The sequence below is a fragment of the Chiloscyllium plagiosum genome, chromosome 20 (genome assembly GCF_004010195.1).
Source record: "Chiloscyllium plagiosum isolate BGI_BamShark_2017 chromosome 20, ASM401019v2, whole genome shotgun sequence".
Classification (NCBI taxonomy): domain Eukaryota; kingdom Metazoa; phylum Chordata; class Chondrichthyes; order Orectolobiformes; family Hemiscylliidae; genus Chiloscyllium; species Chiloscyllium plagiosum.
The window spans coordinates 38,939,366-38,960,570 of record NC_057729.1 but is presented as its reverse complement, the minus strand read 5'-3'; the positions used below and the strand labels follow the sequence as shown (position 1 = coordinate 38,960,570).

The window sequence follows — 21,205 nt, the reverse complement described above, 5'->3', positions numbered from 1 at the left end:
AAGAGGAGGGAGAATTAAAATAGCATGAGTGCAATTTCACATCAGGCATAGAAAATAAATCAGATCAGAAAAAGTTGAGACTATGTGGGAGAGAAATAAATAGAAATCCGGGGTGGGATGGGGATAAGAAGGAAAGATAATTCATTCTTAAAATGTAGCATTTTAAAATCTTCCTGAAATTTTAAAACCTTAAAGTGAGGCTTCATATTAATTTTCAGTGCCAGATGGGTTGAGTGTTAGTAATGAATAATTATCACTATTAACATGGTACATATGCAACTAATTACTCATCCTAAATATCTGCAATAGCTTTTAATTGTATGTAGTGCATAAATACCAACATTTCATTCAACGTTAGGCAATGGTGAGGTGGTAGAAAGTGAGGGCTGCAGATGCTGGAGATCAGAGCTTAAAAATGTGTTGCTGGAAAGGCACAGCATCAAAGGAACAGGAGAATCGACGTTTCGGGCATGAGCCCTTCTTCAGGAATGAGGAAAGTGTGCCCAGCAGGCTAAGATAAAAGGTGAGGTAGTGAAAGAAATGTTGTATTCGCAAAGCCATCAGCAGCACAATCCAACTCAGACAGGAACCTTTGGATATTGGCAGTTAACCCTGTAACTGCTGTATCATTTATGCATAAATGATTAAGACAAGATTAGCCGCACCGTTACTTTTAAGCAAATTTTTCCAGGTAGATAGAAACATAGAAAATAGGGGGAGGAATAGGCCATTTGCCCTTTGAGCTGGTCTGCCATTCAATATGATCACGCTAAATCATCCAACTCAGTATCCTGTTTACATTCTCTTCCTCTGTCCTCTGATCCCTTTAGCCTTAAGAACAATATCTAACTCCTTCTTGAAAACATTCAATGTTTTGGCCTCAACTGCTTTCTGTGGCAGAGAATTCCACAGGCTCACTATCCTCTGGGTGAAGAAGTGTCTCTTCCTCCTCCTCTCCAAAATGGCTGACCACATAGTCTTAGACTGTGAATGCTGGCTCTGTGCTCTCTGATACAGACAGTTGTGTTCCGTTCTCATGCAATCCCATGTTATAAGAAAATCGTGTTATAGCAGTCCCTTTTAAACTAATAGGACCGGAATCACATTATAACCAATACATGCTTTAAAACTTTGCGCTTTAGAAAGCGTCCCCAATTTGTCAATCATGTTATAGCGAATTTGTGTTAACAAAACATGTGTTACAGCAGAATGATGTGTATTTGGTAGCATCCTTCCTGCATCTACCCTGGAACTTTAATGTAGAATTTTGTAGGCTTCTATAAGATCCCTTCCTTCATTCTTCTAAACTCCAGTAAACATTGTCGTAATTGATCTCTCTTCATACGTCAGTCCTGCCATCTCAGGAATCCGTCTGGTAAATTTTTATTATACTCCCTCCACAACGAGAACAAGATACCAGTGTTGTGACTGCACAGGAAGTGCTTGGCTAAGAGGTGCAGATAGTTATGGAATACTGATCTTTAATACTATTGCCAGAATATGACAGGGCCTTGACAATATTAAGTTTCTTCAGTCAATTCTTGACATTAGGTTTGATTGCCCACTCAGCACTCTTGGCTGAAGATGCTTACAAGTGCTCCATTCTTGTCTTCTGCACCTATGAACTGGGTTCCTCCCATCATTGAAAATAGAGATAGTTATGAAGCTGCTCCCCCTGGTGAGTTACGTTATTGTCCACCCACCATTCACAACTGGATGTGGCAGGACTTCAGAGCTTAGATCTCATCATTTGGTTTGTGGCATTTCTTAGCTCTGTTTGTCACATACTGCTTCCACTCTTGGGCATGCATGTAGCTTCACCAGGTTGACACTTCCTTTTTAGCCATGCCTGGTTCTGCACCTGGCATGCCCTCCTAAACTCTTCATCAAACCATGGTTGATCCCTGATCTTGGTGGTAATGGTAGGATGGAAGATATTCAAAGTTTGTGAGAAGATTTGTAGCTCGGGTGCTCGTTGTTGTGGTTCTGTTCGTCGAGCTGGGAATTTGTGTTGCAGACGTTTCATCCCCTGTTTGGGTATATTGGGTAACAGGACAAACAGGAAGACAGCTAATGATCTACATTCATGAACACCAACTAGCCACGAAACGACACGACCAGCTATCCTTAATAGCCACACATGCAGATGACAAGCAACATGAATTCGACTGGGACAACACTACTATTATAGGATAAGGCAAACAGAGAACAGCCAGGGAATTCCTAGAGGCATGGCACTCATCCACAGATTCAATCAATAAGCACATCGACCTGGACCCAATATACCGGCCACTGCAACGGACAGCTGGAACTGACAACCGGAAGCGGAAGATTCAAACCACTACAAATGCCGGAGGAAACATCACAGAAGCGCTTCACAGGAGGCTCCCAAGCACTGAGGATGTCACCTAGACAGGGGACGAAACGTATGGAAGATATATAAGGTCTTGAGCTTACACATTGTGACGAAATACAATTCTGCTGCCCCTGATGATCCCGGCATCTTATGGATACCCAGTCTGGAGCTTCTAGGTCTATCTCAATGAGTACTGAAGTAATGTCATTGTATAGAAAATATGGTAAAGGTAAAGCTGCCATAGAGCTGTTCTCTCATTAAAGAGAGAGACAATTACTGATGGTTAAACCTGAGGAACACCATGGTTCAGGTTGAGGGGAGGGTTTGAGAAGGAGAATCCTTCATAGTAATCTCAGCCAGTGTGGGAATTGATGTTGGCTACTCAACATCACAGATATAAAACATTCTTGCTCTTGATTCAGCTTATTTTCAAAATGGCTTTGGATTGGAAAGGAGCTAGCAAATAGACCTGCTGTTTAACAGCAGGAAATTATATACTTGCTCATTTCTAGATGCACCCTTATCAGTTCTTAAAGCCAGCCACAGATTTTCTAGATTTTATAAATAGATTATCGAACTACGTTCTTGTAAAGAATTCCTGCCAAAATTCAAATAAATGTAATTCATTATTGAATCACAATCAATCCTTTCAAATCATTTTAGCTTGCAGATTAGCTCGGTGCACTGGTTAGCATGCAAGACATCTGCAGTCTCTGGCATAGCAATTATAATAAAGCACAAAGGGTGTGTATAAGATTTACCACCCCAAAATGGAAGCAATGATTAAAATGCTAACAATGAGTTGGGGGCAGAGTAGATGACGCTAATTAATAAGGAGCTGGTGAAATGGTGATTTGTAGACACTTGAAGCAAAGGCCTGTGATTGGCCCAACTCCAGACTGTTGTATCTTTATTCATTTCTCTGCAGGAGCTTGGTAGCTACATAAAGGACCTTGATGAGTGGATCATTGTATACAAATTAAACTCACCGTGACAAGAATAATCACCAGCTGCTTTGATTGAGGCAGTAGCTTTGATTAAGCAATCTTTTTGTAAAGAATATTTGTAAATTAATTGATGCCATACCTGTAATTTAGTTTTATGTTCTATAACTGCAGTATGAAACTGATTTCTGTGTTTTTTTTTGGCTGATATTGAGAAGGTGGTGCAATGCTCTGTCCATTTCATGTCTGATGCAAGAGGCTAAGCTTATTTTTTTTTTAGATTACTTAGTGTGGAAACAGGCCCTTCTGCCCAACAAGTTCACACCGACCCACCGAAGAGCAACCCACTCAGACCCATTCCCCTACATTTACCCCTTCACCTAACACTATGGGCAATTTAGCATGGCCAATTCACCTAATCTACACATTTTTGGACTGTGGGAGGAAACCGGAGCACCTAGAGGAAACCCACGCAGACACGGGGAGAATGTGCAAACTCCACACAGACAGTTGCCCGAGGTGGGAATTGAACCCAGGTCTCTGGCGCTGTGAGGCAACAGTGCTAACCACTGTGCCACCATGAGTTTTGATTATTGAACCAGCAATTGAAGTGAATGAAAAATATAGCATCTCTTCCATGAAATCCAGTTGCATGAAATTGGTTAAGGAACATGTTCGAGGGCATGGTTAGACTGGCAATGAATGGAATGATTTTTGTCAGGAGAAGCAGTTGTGCTCAGCCCATTTGTAATTCAGAGTATTATATGACTTTTAAATGACATCTGCCTGTTCAAAGGCATGGAAGAGTAAAACGTTTTACTTTTAGATATACCTCATACAGCTGTACGTAACTTTTTTTTCCCTTCATTTCTCTTTTCTGTAAGTATGGATTGTACCTATGTACTGTGTACCTAAGATAGCGTGTGTGTTGGTGATATGTTACACTAACTAATCTTGTAACTGAAGAAGTTATATCTAGGTACCTTTGTAACTAATATGGTGCTGTAACTGGTGACTCATAAACTTTTCACTGTACTCATTTGCGTACATGTGGCAAAGCTAATTCAATATCGAGTAGAGGGTTAATTCGACTTTTAAGTATAGCTATTGAGCATATCCTTGCACAAAGAAGTGGACCCATTGCTAAAGTAACATCTTCAGTTTGTGTTTCATTTTAATGTGAGCGGGGAAACATTTAGGGGAGATACATGTGGAAAGTTCTTTACGCAGAGGTTGGTGGGTGCCTGGAACGCGTTGCCAGCGGTGGTGGTAGGGGTGGGAATGATAGCGTAACTTAAGATGTATCTAGACAGATACATGAACGGGCAGGGCACAAAGGGGATACAAATCCTTAGAAAATATCCGGCAGATTTAGATACAAGATATGGATTAGTGCAGGCTTGGAGGGCCAAAGGGCCTGTTCCTGCGCTGTAGTGTTCTTTGTTCTCCAGTGTTTCTCTTTTTTTAGGAAAAAAAGACTGTTTACATACAAGATTGATATTGGCGTGTTTGTTTTGAACAAAGTACAGTAAAGTGTAAAAAACAGAGGATCTAGAATAACTAAGAGAACACTTCTATAGGAAGTGTTTGTAGCTTAAGGAACTTGGGATTTGAGGAGCTACAGAGATTGTACCCAAGAGGGAAAGGGAAATGTACCTGGGTACTTTGCTGCAGGGGTCAGTCACACCCCCCAGACTAGGTACAGTACTTCAAATTTAATCTGTAATCAGGGACAGAAGGCTATGAGTATAGATTAGACAGGTGTGAGGACATGGGGTTATATTTGAGGAGCCTTGGCCCCCACAATTTTCCAACAGTGGGAGTTTTTGCAAGCTGTGTGGACAAGAATGGGGACTGCAGAGAGAATGAGTGAATTGACCATAGCACTGTGGTACAAAGAACCATTCAAGTAAGGTTAGAAAATAGGTAGGTGACAGTATAGTTTGGAGGATAGATACTGTTCCCTGCAGCCAGAAAAATGAGACTCAAAGTCTGTGCCTGCCTAGTGCCAGAGTTAAGGACAAGTCCTCACTGCTGGAGAAAAGCTTCGAGTGGTAAAGATGAAATAGCGATGTAAAATCATCGCAATGAAGACCTGAAGAGGAGAAAATGGGTCTGCTCTGGTCTGCTGAGATCAAAATTGACAAGACATTACTCTGTGTTTGGGGAAGGAGAGGGATGTAAGAAAAATGGGTCAAAAGCAAGTGGGAGGAGACTGAAGAGAGGGAAAACAGATTCACGAGCTGCAAGGAATACGCATTGGGTAGGAACAAGCTGAAGACCTGGATAGTCTCCAACAGGGCAGTCCTGCTTCTTGATTTCTTTTTCTGATGTGATTCTTTTGACACTTTACATCTGTTCCACAGTTACCACTTTTTCAGTTTTAGCTGCATCATCTTCACCGTGGATGTACAGTCCTTCTATATGACGAGTCCCCAACAGGACAGCCTGACAGCTCTCCACTTCTTCCTTGAAAAGAGGGATGGACAGTTCCTAACAATCACCACCTTCCTTTGCCTGGCTGAGCTCATTCTCACTTGGACAACTTCTCCCTTAACTTCTTTCACTTTCTCCAAGTCAAAGGGGGTTCCAGTTATGCTTTGTGAGGAATGTGGAACATTCCTTTTTCCAGCATCCTAGTTTTGTTTCCATCCACACCTTACTTTCTCCAGTTCATTGATAATATCATTGGTCCTGCTTCTTGTTCTTGATTAGAATTGGAAAAACTAACCAATATTTTTTTCGATGTCCATCCTTTTCTCTCATCACTTGGTCCACCTCCTGACTTTTCCTTTCCTTTCCTTGACTTCACTGTTCCATTTCTGTGGACAGACTATCCATCAATATCTACTACAAGCCCGTCAACTGCCAGTTATCTCAACCACACCTTCTCTTACTTTGCTTCCAGTGAGGATTCCATTCTATTCTTTCAGTTTCCCTGTCTCCATCACATCCGTTCTGATGAAGCCACCTTCCACTCAGGAGCTTCTTACATGTCCTCAGTTATGGAAGAAGCAGGACACCCCCCACCACACCCCAGCCCAAGTATGGTTGTCAGAGTCCCAAGCATATCCAATCCATCTCCTACAGTCCACCCTCACCCAGAACAATTATAGCATTCCCTCTGACCTCACTTTCCACCCCCACATTCAAAGGATCATCCACTGTCATTTCTACCCCCTCCAGCAGGATTCCATCACCAAACACATCTACCCCTCCACAATCAGCAGTCCACAGGAATCAATCCCTCCATAAGCTGCATAAAGTTTCAGAAAGATGTTCTCTCCCACTATGAATTAAAAATTGGAATATTAAATAAAACCTGCTTCTGTTCATTCAGAAGTATAGACATTATCTTGCCATGTTTAATATTGAATGATTACCTGAGAATTATTGCCATTGAGAAACAGATTTTGAATAACCCCCAAAAAAGTGTAGTTATTGAAAATAGATAAGCTTATGATGGCAATCAAAAACAGAATATTCTTGCGGACAGAAAATTGATTAAAATCCTTGAACTCCTTACAACATTGTGTGCCTATGTATTTTTAAAAAACTGACTGCATTGGTTCAGGATAAGTCGCAACTATCTTCTGAAGAGCAATTAGGTATGGGAAATAAATGTTGGCCCAGCCAGTGTGGCCTTTATCCCATGAACAAATATAAAAAGGTTTCTCCACTTCTGAGGAAATTAAAATGCTTGTTAGGCCATACTAAGAAGATTACTCATGCCTTGGTGCACTGTTGTATAGTCTTGTTAATTAACTTCAAGGATCAATCACTGATCCTGATAATTAAATTAAATACTGGTCACACTGAGAATATCTTTCAGTATTAAGTCTGAAGAAGTACGTTGCCTAGTCTAGCACGCAATTCATTTTAAACATTTAGGGAAACTTGTGCTTTAAAAAGAAAATGAGTAGTGTACACAATCCTTTTGGCTCAAGTGACTGCACGTTTATTCTGACTGAAGCATACAAACGTTTTACTGATCATTATCTATTAGGAAGGGTGATGTCCTATTTTCTCAACACCATCTATTGATTTGTGAACCAAGTGCCCACGTTTTGTGCTGCAGTGCCATTTCTAGCTCGGGACTGGTGTGCTAGGAGGTGGGGAGTCAGGTAAACAAAGGGACCTGGGTCAGGGTTGCTTCTGGATGCTGGGAAAGTTTTGGAATGGTTGTGGACTTCCTACTTGCTAAATGGTGGAGGCAAGGTTACATCCTCTCCTTTTCTCTAAGTTGACAGGAAATTACATGGAAAAAGAAGGGCCTTCGGCCCATCTGGTCTGTGACAGCTCTTCGAATGAGCATCACACCTTGTGCCATTCTCCTGTCTTCTCCCATAGACTTGCAAATCCTTCCTCTTCAAATAAATACCCAATTCCTTTTAGAATACTCAACTGAACCTGCTTCCATCAAATTTTCAGACAGTGCATTCCAGACCCCTAGCAGTATGAAAAGGTTTGTTCACATTTTTGCATCTTTTACTAATTACTTTAAAGTCACTGCCCTCTCATTTGTGATCCTTTCATGTACAGAAATGTTTTCTCCCTATTTACTGTGTAATGGCATCTCACAATTTTGAAAACTCCATCAGGTCTCCTCCCAAGCCTGCTTTTCTCCAAGGAAAGCAGTCACAACTTGTCTAATCTATCTACACAAGTGAAATTCTTCAGCCTTGAAATCATTGTTTTAAACCTCATCTACACCCTCTTCTATGCCTTCTTCAAGTGCAGCATCCAAAATTAGACAGGATACTCCAGCTGAGACCAAACTAACATCTTATTTAGGTTCAATCTCCTCATTTCTCTTGTTGTCTATGCTTAATAATACTAATTATTAAGTAATAATACTAATACTAATAAAACAAATCCCTAATAATAAAATCCAAGATACTGTGTACTTTATTAACCACATTCCTAACCTGTCCTACCATATTTTAATGGCTTATTCATGGATACACCCTAGTGTCTCTGCTTCTGCCTCCACCCCACCCCCCACCCCCGTAAAGTTGTACTCTTTATTTTACATTGTCTTTCTTTTTTTTCCAGCACCTCCATATTGAACATCACCTGTCAACTATGAAACACCTCTGTGGGATTTGAAACTAGAACATTGTGGCCAGAGATAGAGACACCACCATCACTCAGCAATAGCCCTGGAAAGCTGCAATATTATTCTCCTGTGTGTTTGTTCATCAGCCTGTTCTGACATGCTGTGGCACACCTCCACAACAGGTAGGACTTGAATCCAGACCTTCTGGTCGAGAACTAGGGACACTAATACACTAGTTCAGGCATTGGCTCAAAGGCAGGGGTGCTACTCACTACAAAAGATCTGCCTACCCAGCTCTATCTTCTTGCAGTTAACTATGCTACTAAGTTTCATCTCATGAGTAAATTTTGAAATAGTCTCCTTTGTCCCAAGGTCTAAAGTATTCATATATCATGAAAAGCACGAATTACAAACCAACTCTGAGCCTTGGGAAACTTCACTACAGGCCTTCACCAGTTCAAAAACATCAATTAACCATTACTTACTGTTTCCTGTTGTTCAACAGATTTTGCAATCATGTTGCTATTGCCCTTTTTATTTCATGAGCTCCAAGTTGTCTCACAAGTGTGCTATGCGTCATTTCTAACTGAAATGTCATGTGTACTACCTATAACATTGTCTTGATCACTGTTACCTCATCAGAAACACTCCTATAAATTAGTTAAACGTTATTAACTTCTTTTTCATAAAAAAGCTTAATTAGTTCACATTAATTACTGTTAATTTTGCCCCAAATTATTATTTCTAAAAATTCCCTAACCACTAAAGTTAAACTGACTGGTCTGTAGTTGCTAGCCTTATCCTTATACACTCTTTTGAGCAAGGATGTAATGTTTGCAACATTCCAAACCTTAATTCTAAGGAAGATTGCAGAGGCACTGGCAATAATCTTTCAATTTCCATTTTTCACTTACCTCTGTATTCTTGAATATATCTTCTCTGGTACCAATGCATTGCTAACTGAAGTACACACAACCTATTCAACTCCTCCCACATATCAATCTTAATTTCCTCCTCTTGGGTGGATGGTACCTTCTTCCTTTGCAAAGTATTTATTCAACACTGCAACCTCTGAGTCCATGTGTAAATTGCATTTTTGGTCCTTAATTAGCTTCGCTCCTCCTTTTTATCACTCGGATATGGTGTATTAGGAGGCTACCTCTGGGGAAATAAGTCAACCAAACCCAGTGCCAACAAGTTGGGCTTGTGACCTCCATTTTCTGAGGCCTCTGGCAAAAGTCCTGCTCATAGCTTCTAAGATTTTCCTACTCTCATACTTTGTAAACGTCGTTAGTTTAAAATTGCAATGCAAGCAGCAATATGAAAAAGAATTTTAAACAAACCAGCCTTTCATGAGGCCAGCACCAGTTTAGAATGACTGCTATTTGACCACCTCTATTAAAAGCTGCCATTTATTGAAAATTCCAGTACCAAACTGCCCCAAGAAATTACAATGTGGCCAAATGTGAACTGCGTAGGGACTGTATTTGTCTTGGCCCTAATCCGTAAACTCAACAATGCACTTTTTACAAAATGATATGGATTCCAAAAAGAAATGTTTTACTTATTACCTACAGATGCATTTCTTGTGACATGGTTTCAGATGATTGTAAATGCATTCCAGCTGCATGCCCAAGGCCAGACATTATTTCTGTGCCACTTAATCACATAATGAAAACAAGTGTTGCCTTTAGCTTTCTCAAGACTAACAAGAAGTGTACAACAGCACCATTATGCAGTTTCTCTGCAAAACTTTCTACAGGAAGTGCCCTTGCTTTACGTGCTGTTTTGTAAAAATGGCAATTTATACATAGGATAATGTAGTTTTATTGAAATCTAGTGGAAAATTATGTTCCTTGCAACAGTTGTGTGCCTATTAAGGGAAGTGCAGTTGCTGATCACAACTCAAAATTTTACAAAACAGTGTCACTGTAGTGATGAAAACAAAGGTGAATATGTTTTAAATTTCATATTGGCTATTTGGTTCCCTAGTAATATTGTTGCCTGCTGCCAATCTCCTACTAAGTCCCCATACCCTTACACATTATTTTTGTTTCAATATTCATCCAATGCCTTCTTGAGTGCTTCAGTTAAACCTGCCTCTTGACATTCCTAACTACTTACTGCACTTTTGCTTCTTTGGCAATCACTTAAAAGCTTTAAAAGGGGAGGCGCAAGTAAATAGGATAGTAAAAAAGGCATTATTATGCTTTCCTTAATTGGTCCCTGCATTGAGTATAGGAGTTGGAAAGTCATGTTATGGATGTACAAGACATTGGGTAGGCAACTTTTGGAATACTGTGTGCAATTCTGGTCACCCTCCTATGGGAAGGATGTTATGAAACTTGAAATGGTTCAGAAAAGATTTACAAGGATGTTACCAGGGTTGGAGGATTTGAGCTATACCAAGAAACTGAATAGGGTGGGGCTATTTTCCCTGCAGTGTTGGAGGCTGAGGGGTGACCTTATAGAGGTTCATAAAATCATGAGGGGCATGGATCCAGTAAATAGACAAGGTCTTTTTCTCGAGGTGGGGAATCCAAAACTAAAGGGTATAGGTTTAAGGTGAGAGGGAAAAGATTTCAAGGAACTTAAGGGGCAATGTTTTCACGCAGAAGGTGGCGCATGTATGGAATGAGTTGTTAGAGAAAGTTATGGAGGCTGGTACTTTTGCAATATTTAAAATGTATCTGGATGGGTATATGAATAGGAAAGGTTGAGGGATATGGGATAAATGCTGGCAAATGGGACTAGATTAATTTAGGATATCTGGTCAGCTTGGACCAGGGTCTGTTTCCATGCTGTACATCTCTATGACTATTTGAGACAAGTGAAAGGGGAGAGAACTCCCATCCAAAGAAGTGGGCATGGAGGCGAAGGTGATGGGAGAACAGTTTAACATCAGGTCATACCTGAAATTCATTGATATGGGGCATAAAGCGATAAAACCATTTCCTTTGCTGAGCACAGATTATTCAGCATTACACAGGAGAAGGTAAGAGGATATAGTGAATATGTGGCAAGAGCTGAGATTACTGTAAGGGATAGCACAGAGAGAAAGGGAGGGAAGAAAGGAACATTGGTAGCTGCCAGTTTTTGTAGCTTGTTCTCCTTAACACCTGAAAGGAAGAGAAAATCATTCTTGTTAAAGTATTGAATGAGACAAAGGATGAAATAGACTTGGAGTGCTTTGAGATAGCATGAAGTAATTGTGATAAAGAGAGAGGTCAAGAGTTTACATGTGGCAGTGCATGGCACTGAGTGTGAATCTCAGGATGTGGCAGGAGCAGCTGTCTGAAGAGCATCATGTCTTAGGGATAGCTGTAATCTTAATTGGATTTGAAGCATGAAGAATGGAACTTCAGTTGGAATCCGTGTGGGGTGAAATGGAACTGAAGACATCACTGAGGAAGGAGAGGTGACTATGAAAGTGAGTTTCAAAAACATCGAACATGAGGGAGGAGTTAGAAAGCAACAAAGGTGAACACACTGAAAGATTAAACAGAAATCTTGTCGAAGAGGAGAACAGAACTATTTGAGATGGAACACACCCTGGAAGAAATGGTAGTGAATTAAACACTCAAATGAAAGCAATAGAGCGCAGGGATGGTGTTCTGAAATAAAAAAAAGACAGTGTTGGAGAAACTCAGTGGTTTTGGCAGAATGTGTGGAGAAAAAAGAAAAGAAATCACATTGGGCTCAGTGTTGTCTCTGTCTGTCTACAGATGCTGCCAGACCTGACAAGTTTATCAAGCACTTTGTAGTTTTCTTTAGATTTCCAGCATCTGCAGTATTTTGCTTTTGTTTGAATAAAGATTGGTTCTGGTTTCATCCTCTTTTGTGTTTTATCAGCTTGGACATTTTTCTGTTCAAAGTACATTAGTAGCCTCTTCTGAATATGTTCAGTGACTGACCAACATGGTAAATTGCAAAATTAAAACATATGGTCTCTCTGTTTCACTCTGGGATCTGACTTATCCAACAATAACATCAACTGAGATTATAGCAATATCCACTTGGAAATGTTTCACTATAAGTATTTAAGTTAGCTCGCTGAGCTGGAAGGTTTGTTTTCAGACATTTCGTCACCATGACTAGTTAACATCATCAGTGAGAGTCTCTGGTGAGGTGCTGGTGGTATGTCCCACCTCTCTCTATTTATAGGCCTTGGTTTCTTAAGGTTGGTGATGTCATTTCCAGTTTTTGTTTCAAGGGTAGATAGGATCTAAATTGATGTGTTTATTGATGAAGTTCTGGTTCGAATGCCATGCCTCTAAGAATTCTCATGCGTGTCTCGATTATCAATTTTTTGTCTAAAATTAAGAATATAAGGACTGGACTAAAATGAACTAAAGACTTTGCCCACTGTTACTTTCTCAAAGCCTTGTGAACAAGTTATCTGGGAAGCTGACATCCAACCTAGTGGATAGGCTTCTGATCTTTGGGAAAATTACACAGGAAATGTAATTGCTCTACTGAAAGCAAAAAGCTGCAGAAGATGTTGCCCTTCATATAAATATACAGTGACATTTTTTGATGATGCTTCCTTGAGGATAAATGAATACTGGTGATAGATTGGAGAGAACTGGCTAAACTCCAGTCATCTTGCAACACTATATTACATAAAATAACAAAAGTATCCCAATGAATCATAAAACCTTTTTTTGGAAATGAGTCATAGCTTCAGTTTCTCCTACAGAATATCACCGGCTCTTTAATGGGTTATTTGTTTGACAGGCAGGTTCGTTCAATCTCATCCAATCATCCTTCATCACTTATTTAAAATCTCAACTGGCTGATGCAGAGTTCTATATCCCATAATATTTTAGGTTATGAATGCAGCAGATTTCTTCTGTGGATGGCTCCAAGGGTATGCATGCGTGGAAAGGCTAGCCATGTGTTTTTATGGGAGCAATGGAAGAGGCAGCTGTAGTCTCCAAGATGATACTTCCAGAGTTCCAGCTGAAAGTGAACTAGGCCTCATAAGCTGGGCCCAACAAAGAGGAGCAAAAGAGTACGCAGGTTTGGAACTGTACCCTTTAATATTCAAAACATTGATGCTCTGTCCTCTCAGCTCCAGTGCTGACATTCCCGGACATACGTCTGCATCACGGCCTTGTCCAACGATACACTGTCAGCTGCCTCCTGACCTATAGAGCTTCACCCCACTCCTCCTTCACCCCTGCTCCCTTTGTCTGATTCTCCTCCTGATATAGACCACTCCTCCCCTCAACCTGCTCCCCCTCCTAGCCTTAGACCCCCCACTACCCATTTGCCCAGGGCCCAAGGCCTCCTGACCCATCGCCAGTAGCCTACTTGTGGATAATGTCATCGCTGCACAGAGAATACGGTCATGATCTGTGCAAGTGTCACTAGGTGAGGTGTGTGGTGACCATATTGTGTTATGAATAATCATTTCAAACATTTTATTATTTCTCTTTTGTATGCCATATTTAAATGAAGATATAGTTGACCATTTATTTCTCGCTTGCCTGATTTCAACATTTTTGAACAATTTTCACTTACCTAGCATTTATATCGATATCAGCATTTTTCTAATTTTCTTAGACTACTTCAAATGCATTGTTAAGACAAATTACCATCCTTTTATATATCCGACTAAAGCCCAAACAAAAGTATCTGTTGCACCCATAATGGCACAGATATCTCTGAGAATTTTTAAAATAATTACTCTTCCCCATTCCAGTTGTTCAGGGAGTCTGGGGAGCACATCCCAGAGCCTCTGTGAAATCCTTCACAATTTAAGGTTTTTAAAAGAGTTACATCAGCATTGCTGAATTCACACAACCCCACCTTGCAACAGGATCAGGTGCAACAATGAACCAGTTTTTGCTTTATCAGTGTTAAAATTGCTGTCAATAGGGATTAAGTAGCTGTGCACTGGGAAATGTTCCATTTAACAAACTGACATGATCTATTTGCAGTTAGATTCTTAAGCAATGGAATTCAACCCTGTAAGGTGAAACAAGATCCCTACAGCATTTTAATTTCATTTATAAAGCTGAAATTTTCTCGGCCACCGGAGGCAGATTGGCTTTTGTGGAATATTTTAAAACTATTTTAAAGCAGTCTTAACACAGGGTCTTTTTGGTCAAATGTTGAATTTTATTTTGAAGTAAAAAGACAATCTGTACTGGAACACTGAGGTTTCTCCAACAATGCAGAGTTTCAGACAGCTTATATCCTCTTCTAATTGCTTTACAATCAAAGTGCTGCTTTCAATAAGACTAATACAATTAAAAAGGATTGGAATTTAGGACATTAGAACATTGACACTAAATAGCCATCACCATATAATCTAATTAAGAAATGGAGGAATCATTGTCACAGCCAAATGGCCTCAGACAATATCCATTCTCTCCTGTCACAGAAAGAGAGAGAAACTTTTCCAGAATGATCAGTTTGGGAGCCAGGGATACCTCACCTTGATGGAATGTATTATCTTCAGTTGTGGAAATAATATCGACACTGAGTGTTTATCTAAAAATAGGCTTGCAGGATCCAAGTCGAGTGCTAATTGCCAATCATCCAGCAGGAAATCTTCAGGAGATGTTTGTGATATTGTTTGCTGCAACTAACCATCTGACTCACATCTGCAATAAAGTTACTTTCTTGCTTTTGCAGTTTTGAAAGCTCAGTGTCTGAGACGCATTTGACCTCCAATGGCTATTGGGCTCAGAAGCCCCACTTCAATGGAATAGGAGGAGGCTGATAATTTAATGGAGCAAAATATCAGGAGAGAAAAGTCCTTCACCCTGCTGTAACAGACAACAGACAACGTGGTGTTATGGATCCCCATAGGTTGGCCATCTGATCTATTTAATGACTCAATTGAGGTTCATTTTCTGTTGCCTCCCAGGGCTCCTCTGTTGTAAGGGCTGATGCACATCTGAGGCGGTGCTGCATACCAAAGGCTAAGAGCATTGTGGGAGACCCCACACATCCCTCACTCAAACTCTTCACCCTCCTGCCAGCTGGCTGAAGATACTGGAGCATTCGGTCTCTCACGGGCAGACTGTGCAACAGTTTCTTCCCCCTCCAGCCATCAGGCTCCTCAACACTGTATGATCAGACTCTCTTCCATCTGAAACTCTTTGCAAGACTTTGAATTGCTGCTCGAACAATGTTTCATTAAGTATCATTCTTTTTTTACTCTGTAAGTTGTACACAACAGTGCCTATTGTCTTGACGTGTCAGAAATTAGTGTGCTATCTTGTGTGTTTTTCACTTCTAATGCACTTTATGTTGTATACGACTGTGTAGTTTGTGCTGTCTATGTAGCACCTTGGAGGAACACAGTCTCGTTTTTACTGTATCAGTTGTATATGGTAGAAATGACAAATAAAGTTACTCTTGACTTGCTGCTGTAACAGCTCCCTTGCTTCAATCAGCAGGGCCTGGCCCCAGCTTCTCCAATGGCACTCGTGTGCCTTTTGATGGTGCCTCACCATGGAGAGACCATTGTTTTGGTTCTGCAGCGTCAGTTGCTAAGCTGCCAACCTTTTGATTTGGCTGGTAGCACCTATTAGGTGGGTTAGCTTTCCAACTTGGACAGATACTCCAGTGTCCTGCAGGAGTGCAATCAACACCTGGTTTTGGCTTGACAGTGAACTGTCTGCCTCCAAAGCAAAATTCAGTCTGAGAAATCTAAAATCCTCTCAAACAAAAATGTTGTGATTTGAAACACATTCACAGCAATCTCTGAAATACCAAGAACAGCATCAAATAATGTCTCAAAAGATCTCACTTACCCAGAGAATACATGAATAAGGCCTATGAAAATAGTATAGATACGTTTAAAGCTTTTGAGGTAGAATAAAACTTATACTCTCAGTTTTTCATGAGTTTCTGATTCATAGCCAGGGCATTGGCTAAATAGCGGGTGGGGGGATGTCAGAAAATTCAAGGGAAAATTAGCCAGGCCTTTCCTAGATTTTCACATCAAATATATGAAAGGCTGAGAGTAGATTGCTTGCTGACTCCCTCTGTAAGGGATTGCAGCTCCATTATTGAGTCATAGACTTATACAGCATGAAAATAGACCCTTCAAACCAACCAGTCCATGCCGAACATAATTCCAAACTAAACTAATCCCACCTGCCTGCTCCTGGTCCATATCCCTCTAAACGTTTCCTATTTATATATCTATTTAGATGTCTTTTAAATGTTGTAATTAATCCTAAGGAAGTTCATTCCATATGCAAACCATACATAAAAAAATTCTGTCTTTTTTTAAAATCTCTCTCCTCTTGCCTTAAAAATGTGCCCTGTGGTCTTAACCAAAAAAGTAGCAATAAAAAAGACAAACTTAAAATGAGTTAAAGCAGGAAGGAAGAGTGTTTTCAAATGATAGATTTAAATTCATTCATGGGTCTTGAAATTAATTTCGTTATGAATTGCTCCACTAACTTCTTCACTATACCCAGTAACGTTAACATGGAGCTTACCGCTATTCTGTCAGACATCTAGAGCCACTTTAAATGGAACTGCTGCAGGTAATAGCACAGAAAATATCCGATCTTCCGTTCTGCTGAATATCAGTTATGTGATGGATCTGCCCTATTGTTGGATAGCGATTTTAAAGAGAAGTCTGAGTCCCGTGTTCAGCAGCACAAATCAATCTTTATTCGGAGCTCCCAGCCACACAGCATGGGAGAGATCTCTGGAGACAGACTGCAAGACACACACCCCCTCTTCCAGTAAAGTACAGGATATTTATACATTCCATGTTACAATGATTACATGCAGCACTTGCCACCTCCCCCTGACCATTATGCTCCTCCCTAGACATTAGCCAGCTGCATCATTCTGTGTGGGTGCTGTTTGTTACCTTGTGAAGCTGCAATTGTTTATTTTCCAGAAGTCATAATGACTAAGTAATGTTTTGCAATTGCCCCCTTACAATGCTATCTGTTTTCAGTGTCCTTTCATGAGTTATCTGTTTATACCCTTCGTTATACGTCATTAAGTCCTTGGTGTTAATACTATTTGTCCTTCAATCCACCCTGCAGATGGGTTACGGGCTTCTCTCTACTATCTACAGCCATTTGTCTAAATTTCTTAATGTTAGTTTGTTAGTTGCACTTATAATTTCAGTATACCCACTTGTATAATATGTCATCTCAATTACTCAAGTATTGATCATAGTCGGATCAGACTTTCCCTTCTACACTTTACTAAATAATAAGTTTTCCATGAGGCCCCTCATTTTTCTTATTTGGTTGCCATGTGTATGACGGCTACAATTCTGACTGTATAAACTACTGCCTCAACTATCATTTCTGTTCAGCCATGGTGAGCTTCAATACCCATCTATAGCACAACAGATGGGATAAAGCTCAGACTACAAAGTAAAAACACAAACAAAAGACACCATGGGGATATTAAAAAGATGTTAAATGGAGAAATGTTTGGCGAGATTCCGTTTGTTTGCAGAGAACAGGTCCATGTGGATGAATGGCACGTTGCTTCAGGCATGTTAAATGAACCATTGTTGTGAGCTTAAATAAAACAAAGAACTGCCGATGCTGGAGATCTGAAACACACACCCACAACCAGAAATTGCTGGAGCAGCTTCAGAACTGAAGAGAGGTCACTGGACTCAGTCGAGCAATTTCTGTTTTTGTGTGTTTCATATGATGGATCTGCCCCATTGTTGGATAGTGATTTTAAAGAGAAGTCTGAGTCCCATGTTCAGCAGCACAAATCAATCTTTATTCGGAGCTCCCAGCCACACAGCATGGGAGAGATCTCTGGAGACAGACTACAAGACACACACACTCCCTCTTCTAGTAAAGTACAGGATATTTATACATTCCATGTTACAATGATTACATGCAGCACTTGCCATCTCCCCCTGACCTTGACTAATTAGTCATTGTTACTGCTGCGATTACTAAACTCAAGATTGTGTCCCAAGTTCTGCCCATTGCAGTATCGCCTCTAACAATTGACATTTTGTTTCCAATGCAGTCTGATAGCCAATAGCTAAAGGAACTTGATGTTGAATTCAATTAGTCAATTCATTATGACTACAAACATGAACCTGGCACTGAAATTCATACCCAACATGGCTGAATCATTTGGTAAGTCCAATGCCTTTCCAGACTGATGTAAGTACATTTTTTTGTGGAACAAAATCACTCTCAACACCACTGCACGTCTTGGGATAAAATCAAAGCTCATGATTTTCCCATCCACTTATTGACCTTCTGCTAAGCGGTAGCTGCCATGATTTAGAATGTCCTGTGGAAGGAACTTTGGCTACAATGCATCTTGTGGATGGTGTATATTATTGTAAGTGGCACATTGATTATGGAGGGGTTATACTGGTGGATGGGATGCCAATCAGATTAGTTGCCTTATCCTGGATGGATGGAGCTTCTTGATGTTTGTTAAAGCTGAACTCCTTCAAATATATGCAAAATATTCCTTTGCAATCCTGATTTGTGCCTTGTAGATGGTAGGAATACTGTAAGGAGCTGGAAGTTGAGCTATTCATCACAGTACACCCAGGTTCTGACCTGCATTTGTCACCACATTATTTATGTGACTGGACCTATTAAGTTTCTGAACAATGTTGACCCTCAAGATATTGATGATGGCAGATTTGACTATGGAACTGCCATTTAAAGTCAAGGAGAGATGATTAGATTCTCTTGTATTTCTTATGGCTATTGGTTATGAATTAAATGGTGTGTATATTATTACCTTTTACATATCAAACTAAGCCTGGATGTTGACTAGAGCTAATTGCATAATAACACAGATTACTTAATTCTTTACAGAATCATGAATGGACTGAACACTGTACAATTAAGTGAGAATAACCCTGCCGGTGACTTTAAAATGAAAGCAAGATTATTGATGAAGCAATTGAAAATAGTTGGGCTGAGGATACATCATGAGAGAGAACTTCATTGATGCTCAGGGTTTGAGATGATTGACTACGAGCTAAATTGACCTCCGAATAACACCTTCATTGTATAGAAACCACAGAAGACAGTTGAACAGGTACAAAATATAATCAACATGTCTAATAGAATGTTTTTGCTATCTCAAGCTGACTGGACTTATAAAAATATATTGTGCTTAGAAGTGATACAGTGCAGATTAAGCAGATTTTTATGTCAGAAATAAAAGTTTTAAATTTTGCAGACAGGCTGCAAAATCTGGCTCGTCTTTTAATTTAATTGGATATGGTGGTCTAACCAAGATACAGGTCATTCTGCTATAATGTGCATTTCGTTAACATGAATTCACTGTAACACAATTGACGAATTAGAGGCACTGTTTCTCAACCGCCAACATTTCAAATGTGTTGGTTGTAAGGCAATTACATCGGCAACACTTTAAGTGCTGTTTCTAAAGTGCAATTTTTCTATAATGCAGAGTTGCACAAAAACACAACCATTGCGTTATAGAAGAACTACCTGTACTTAAAATAAGTGTTCTATAGGGATGACATGATGGCTCAGAAGTTGGCACTACTGCCTCACAGAGTCAGGGACTCGTGTTCGTGTCCAGCTTTGGGTGCATGTCTGTGTGGAGTTTGCACATTCTCCCCATGCTTGCATGGATTTCCTCCGGGCGCTCCGGTTTCCTCCCACAGTCCAAAGATGTGTCACGTTGGGATGTCTAATCAGCATGGACGAGTTGGACTGAAGGGCCTGTTTCTGTGCTGTACGACTCTATGCGCAGGCTAGGTGGATCAGCCATGTTATGTTGCTCATGAGAAATGCAGGGTTACAGGGAAAGGGTAGGAGTGGTCAGTCTGGGTGGGATGCTGTTTGGAGGGTTAGTGTGGACTCAATGGGTCGAATTGCCTGCTTCCATGTTGTAGGGATTCTATGATGGGATACAAAGAAACTATCCCCTCTGGTTGGTGAAGTTAAACTATGATTTTATATTTAAATTTAGTTCTAAACATTTTAGCAGAGAAGTCAGAAAGACGTTTTTCAATACAAATGGTGACAGAAATCTCAAACTCATTCTGCTGAAAGGGCACAGTGCCTAAATCAATTGAAATTTTGTTTGATAAGGATAGCAAGAGATATGGAGCAAAAATTGCTTATCTAGATCAGCCATGCCCTTGGTAAATGGCAGAAGAGGCTAAAAGTCACCCTATCTCTATGGAGTTAAAAATCACACAACACCAGGTTATAGTCCAACAGGTTTAATTGGAAGCACACTAGCTTTCTGAGCGATGTTCCTTCATCAGGTGATTGTGGAGGGCTCAATTGTAACACAGAATTTATAGCAAAAATTTCCAGTGTGATGTAACTGAAATTATATATTGAAAAATTGATTGTCTGTTAAGCCTTTCATCTGTTAGGATACAGATGAAAGGCTTATCAGGCAATCAATTTTTCAATGTATAATTTCAGTTACATCACACTGCAAATTTTTGCTATAAATTCTGTGTTACGATCGAGCCCTCCACTATCACCTGATGAAGGAGCGTCGCTCTGAAAGCTAGTGTGCTTCCAATTAAACCTGTTGGACTATAACCCGGTGTTGTGTGATTTTTAACTTTGTACACCCCAGTCCAACACCAGCATCTCCAAATCATATCTCTATGGAAAACAACTAGTTGATTTTGAAATCTTGCACTATGCGATATTCTTGAACTCTTTCTCCAAAGGGACATAAACTTTCAAAATGGAGAAAAGACCTACTTTTAAAATATTAAGAATCTTTTTTTTGTTAAATGTAATCTTTACTAATTACATTTAATAAAAAAAGATTCTTAATATTTTAAAAGTAGATTTAAAATACAAGTTTAGAAAGGGTGGCTATTCCTGTTTAGAGTTAAAACAATGCTGT

At 40.0% G+C, this 21,205-nt stretch overlaps 1 long non-coding RNA gene across 1 annotated transcript in view; it reads left to right on the top strand.

Annotated features, from left to right (window-relative positions):
• Positions 1–19,672, top strand: part of LOC122560190 — a 30,824-nt gene extending 11,152 nt beyond the window's left edge. The window contains exons 2-4 of the long non-coding RNA XR_006314689.1: positions 8,356–8,541; positions 18,353–18,465; positions 19,168–19,672. This is a non-coding gene — a long non-coding RNA (uncharacterized LOC122560190). The remainder of the gene's footprint in view (positions 1–8,355; positions 8,542–18,352; positions 18,466–19,167) is intronic.
• The last annotated feature ends 1,533 nt before the right edge of the window (positions 19,673–21,205 follow it).